This window comes from Myotis yumanensis, unplaced genomic scaffold, assembly GCF_028538775.1.
Source record: "Myotis yumanensis isolate MYYU_CA2020_CCGP unplaced genomic scaffold, mMyoYum1.0.hap1 SCAF_1, whole genome shotgun sequence".
NCBI classification, from domain to species: Eukaryota; Metazoa; Chordata; class Mammalia; order Chiroptera; family Vespertilionidae; genus Myotis; species Myotis yumanensis.
Genome location: NW_027223752.1, coordinates 22,005,287 through 22,011,204, shown reverse-complemented (window position 1 = coordinate 22,011,204; position 5,918 = coordinate 22,005,287). Strand labels below are relative to the sequence as shown.

The 5,918-nt window shown below is 40.3% G+C and overlaps 1 pseudogene; it reads right to left on the bottom strand.

The window, feature by feature from the left end:
• Nucleotides 1-517: 517 nt before the first annotated feature.
• On the bottom strand, nt 518-5,483 carry LOC139009688 (large ribosomal subunit protein uL16-like; annotated as a pseudogene).
• Between the last annotated feature and the right edge of the window lie 435 nt (nt 5,484-5,918).

Sequence of the window (5,918 nt, the reverse complement as noted above, 5' to 3'; positions counted from 1 at the left end):
TAATAAAACATAGTGTACCAACAAGCACCTCCTTGAAGCTTGCAAAACTATTTTACACGTTGTGTGTGTGTGTGTTTTTAAATATATTTTATTGATTTTTCAAAGAGAGGAAGGGAGAGGGATAGCGAGTTAGAAACATCGATGAGAGAGAAACATTGATCAGCTGCCTCCTGCACACTCCCCACTGGGGATGTGCCTGCAACCAAGGTACATGCCCTTGACCGGAATAGAACCTGGGACCCTTGAGTCTGCAGGCCGACGCTCTATCCCCTGAGTCAAACCGGTTAGGGCTACACTTTGTTTTTATCAATTGCTAATAATAAGATCTCAAAATTTCCATTTTAGAAAAAAAAATCATTTGCTGGTATTGTTTTTTGTTTGTTTGTTTTGGGGGTGATGGAAAGTTGTTTTTTTGTTTGTTTGCTTGGGCTTTTTTGTTGTTTTTTTTGGAGGGGGATAGAAAGTTGGTTTTTAGTTTGTGTATTTGCTTGTTCTTGCTTTTTTTTGGGGGGGGGATAGAAAGTTGATTTATTGGTGTGTGTAAGGTGGGGGCAACACCGAGACCCTCACGAGCGCAGGGCCAGCCATTTGTCCAGGGGACCATGATTAGGGATGTACTTGACCCCACAGTCATCTGGGATGAGACGCTTCTCGGCCACCATGTCTTCAAACTCATCCGCATTAAACTTAGTAAAGCCTCACTTCTTGGAGATGTGGATCTTCTGGCGACCAGGGAACTTGAACTTGGCTCTGCGTGGGGCCTCAATCACATGCTCTTTCTTCTGTAGCTTGGTGCGGATGGACATGATGACTTGGCCAATGTGGCCTCTGGCCACGGTGCCCTGGGGCTTTCCAAAGGCGCCTGTCAGCCCCAGCACAGGACAACATCTTGCTGATGCGGTGACGTGGAAGGGGTGGAGCCGCACTGGGATGGGAAAGCCATCTTTGTGGCAGCTTTTCACCATGTACTTGTTGGTACAAATACGGACAGCCTCCAGGGCTTCGGAGGAGAGCTGCTCATAATCTTCTGACACCATGTGGCCACAGAGTGGGAACTCGTCCACTTTCGCCTTCTTCCACCCCAGGTCAAAGATGTGGATCTTGGCATCAGGGACACCTCAGCAGAGTTGAGACTTGGGTACGGCTTGTTCTTACAATACCAGGTAATACCGGGTGGGGCGGCGCCCCAGGGCGACTCCCGGATCTTCAGTGGCAGTCGGAAACGGAAAAGGCTGCTGGCATTGCTTACAGAGAAAGATGTGCCTTGTCTCCTCAGGTTGCTGTTGGGGCTGGGGTCCTTGCATTATACCCAGAAAAGGAATTTTCTAAGACTCGCAAGGGAGGATGCGATAGAATAGAAAGCTTTATTTCTGTGGAATAACACGCCTGGGTTTCCAAAGTCCCATTTCCCTTTTTCCAGTCATAGAAGTGGAGCTGGGGTTTCAGTAGAGCTAAAATCAGAGCCAGAGTTTCCTTTCCATGTTGGAGCCGGGTCCAGTACTTGGAGCCGGGTCAGATCTGTGAGTGAGTATATTGGCAAACTCTAGCTAAATCTGCCTAGTACAGCATCAGGCTAGTTGCAGTCGATTAGTCCACTGTGTGTGGTGGGGGTCAGCATGGCCTTCAGCTACACAGGAGAATGTCAGGGAGCCAAGAGAGCACACCCCAAACAACAGGAGTTCCAAGGACCCTGAGAGCAAAGAGAGAAAACTAGTTTGTTTAGGGGATTGTCTATCCCTAAATGTCCGCACCCTCCTAGTAGCCACCCCCATTCTGTCCAAAGATCTCTGTTCCCAGCTGTGACTGACAGGAAGCACTGCCCTATGTCACCCTAACTTTACCAGGTATGTGTCCATCTTCTCTGTGTTGGTTTCCTAAGAAGAGTAAAGTTGTAGCTTCCTGGTGAAGCTGCCCAAATGATAGGCCTGTAATGTCTGGCCTTCCCTTTGCTTCTTTTCTGTTGTTAATAACAAATTAATTACAACAGTATCAGTATAATGTAATTTAATTTAGATCTGTGAGTGAGTATATTGGCAAACTCTAGCTAAATCTATCTAGATAAAAATATCATCTTAAAAGTTTCTGTATTTCTCAATACATAATAGGCAATAGCAATGATTTTATTCGAGAATGAATTAACAGCAGGGGTAGGTTATAACCATTGTTAGATCATATCAATTTAGAAACCTTGGAAAGGAGTTAGAGGTAATGACCTAATTAATGAAAAATGCAATTAAATTACATTTAAAAATCTGTATCCCAGCAACGTTTAGATACAATTTTCAGAAACAAGTGAATGTAAAACAATTATACAAATGAAAAATAAGCTAAGTCATTTATTATTTAAAACATCAGTGATTGAAAAAAGTCAATAAACCAAACTATATATGTATTTCTACATGATATGAACAGTGAAAGACAACAAAGCATTATTTCATTATTTTTTAGGGGGAAGTGAGATGATATGATAGCAACTGGACAATGGGCTACACAGGTAAGATAATTGATAAGAAAGGAATCATATATTCGACCAATCCTCACAATTTTTTAGTATGCAACCTACATTTGTTATCAGTTATTAATTCCTAAAGGATAAAGAGAATTTAATGACTAATAGTTTTAAACAGAAGACTAAAGGAATGTAGAAAATTGATCATGCACAAACATGTATACATAAGGGAAATAGTTGGGAAAGTACAAATATCTCAAAAGGTTGAAATTATAAAAAGTGTGATCTGGTAAGGGATAATAGTGCAACGTTGAAAAAAAGAGGAAAATTAAGCTAGAAAAGTTTATGACAGTGAGAATTATTAAGTTCCAGCACAATCACCATGCGAACATGTGAAAACTTTGTCACTTGTAACAGTGAGAACTACAAAAGCACCCTAAAATATATTCTAGGGGAGATCTGCATAGACTAGGGCAGGGGACCTGATGACATTTAATTCTATTTATATACTTTAGAGGGAGTTTCTTCTTATCAAAGTTGAGAAAATGCACTCTCTTTAATTATAGTTATTCTTAATCAAAATGCTGCTATCTTCATGCAGCATTAGATTCCACACCATGCTCTGTAGAAACTTCTGTGTATGGGTGGCTCCAATATTTCTATATTGTAGAGCTTTCCCTTGCTGGATATTATCGGAATTGTAGAATAAGATGCACTACTTTTCTTGAAGCAGCTTTTGAATAACAAGCTCCTGGTTTCAACTAAATTAGGTTAATTCGAGGTGGGTTGTTTCATCATGCTGCACTGGGTTTGCCTGAAGGACTCCCTGACTATGAAAGACATGCTTATTTGATAATCAGTTAAAAGTAATTGACTTCAGTGAAGTCACCTTCTTAGGATGATGCTAGGGAGGTTTTGACTCAAGGGCTAGTCAAAGTTGTTGGTGACCATGACTCTTGCCTAGGACTAGAGCAAAGGTGAAATATTCAGGAACAGAGTATCATGGGGCTCAGCATGAGCATTTTCCTGATGGTTAAAGGTTATCCAATCTGTTTGGAAACATCAAATCTGGAGAGTGGATCAGGGCACCAGGGGGTGATGGAGCCAGAGACCAAATCTAAAAGGAGGCTGCAGTGAACTGGGCAGAAGTAGGTCAAAATAAGAAGGATCTTGGAAAATGATCAAGAATGCTTTAGGCTGGCTTAGCACTACACAGGGTATCTAAAACCCTCCTTTGCCACTTCATCAAATAAAATTTGGAAATCAAAGTATATAAACTCTATATTCAGGGAAGTGGTTACCTATTGGGGAAGGAAAGGGGCAAGAAAAGGAAAGAAGCACATATTTAGACACGTTCTATCTATAATAATAAAAGCATAATATGCTCATTAGGCCGGGACCTCCTTCCGGATGTCCTTCCAGACAACTTTCTGGACATCCTTCCAGATGACCTTCCAGACGAAGCTGGGGATGCGAGGGAAGCCCAGGTCCCAGGTGCCTGCTGGTGGCCAGTGGGAAGCCCAGGGCCCGGGTGCCAGAGGGAAGCCGGTGCTGGCAGCTGGTGGAAGGAGGGCCTACTCTTGCATGAATTTCATGCATTGGGCCTCTAGTTTCTTATAAGAGATGGTTCCTAGTTATTCATGTTATTATTACACTTCATCACTTACATATGTAGTATATGGGTTCTATATGTATCAAATATCTAATAATTATACTTTAAAAATTAAAAAATATTAATTTAAAACAAGAAATATTGTAAGGCTTTTATCTGTATTATGTCAACTTAAATGACAGGAAAGAGTATATTGAGCAGTTTTACCATATGGGGAAATGTTGGTGTGCACTTTATATGCATTTATAAATGTAGCTTTTCTTGCAGTGGTTGGGCATGAGAAAGAGTAAGGAAAAGCAATATCTTTAATGACAGGCTGGGTTTTGAAATCTATTGGCAGGAAATTGTAAGATACTGAAGAGGTTTATTCAAAAAAGTAAAAGTTGAAAATAAGCTGCTATAGTTCTTTGTGCACAGTTGTTTATACAATCATATTCCTGTTGTTCATTCATTAATTATTCAGCATCTGTCAGCTTCCCACTGCACATAATCATTTAAACACAACTTAGTTCTACTGATACTTGATTCTATGTTTCTCAGGTCATCCCTGTTTAAAAGGAGTTCCAGGAAAAATCAGCATTAGAACGGCCCATCACATATCTGACTGTTTCTAAGCAAATTCAATTTACAATATTTACTTAGTTTTCTGTGATGTTCAAATCACACTGTTAAACTTGGTGTGGAAAACACACCTACACAATCATATATATACTTACCACAGTTGAAAAAGAGCAGCATGGTACACCTTACTATTTGATCAGCAATGCAGATGTCATCACAAGGCTTTCTACATCTTTGAGTGACAGAAATTCACAAGATGGTAGGGAGAATTGGACAGAGTAAGTGAAGAAAAAAACAGGAATAATATCTCTAGTTTAGCAGAAACATAGTGTCACCTACTTCAATACCTACTGTCAAAACAGCAGTTAAGAATCAATCTCTTTCCCATCCTCCCAACCAAAAACATCCCCTGCTAAATTAGCTCAAGGATAAGGTGTCTGGCTGCCAGTTGTTTTTGTGAGGTGGCTTCATTCTTCATGTGATTTGGCCACAGGGATGAGAGCGACTCATTTTCATCATAGCACATTTCTTACAGGGTAGGTAATGCTGTGAACTGCTGTCTTGGCAGGCGTTTCTTCTTAATGGCGACAGCTACCAGTTGTTGAGAGCACAGCTTGCAGCTAAAATGATAACAAAAACTCTGCTTGTAATTTTTTTTTTGGCTAAGGGATTAAGAATTTGTAAAACAGAGGAAACTATAGAAACTATAAGAAGAATGCTTTTAATTGACAGAGGGAACTGGTATGACTTCTAACATTACCTTAACATTTCTTCTCAAATATCTATAGTTGTGTTTCTAAAATAAACTGTGAGCAATTTGAATGGACTTCACCAAAGACCGTTGGCAATGTCTGGAGACATGTTTATTGCCATGTCTGGAAAGGGTAGCCACTGGCATGTGGTGGGTAGAGGCCGGGAATGCCACTGCACATCCTACATTGTGTATGATAGCACCTGCAAGAAATAGTTAACTGGTCCACACAGGTCTCTAGGCTTCATCAAGGGCCTGAGAGTAAGCCCCTAAGGAGTCCTCTATCTACATGCCAACTATTGGAGACCATTAACAACGAGAAAATGTTACACAAATGCAGCTAGTACTTGATACTTCTTAACTTCTCAAGTTAATGCCTGTTGGGTTCAGATAGTCCTTCTTCAAATCTTCCTTCACAGATTTATTTTATTTCTTTCCCTTTTTTGTGTTTTATTTACTTACTTACTTATTTATTTATATACTTTTTAATTTCTTTATTGACAGTGGTTCTCAACCTTCCTAATGCTGAGACCCTTTAATACAGT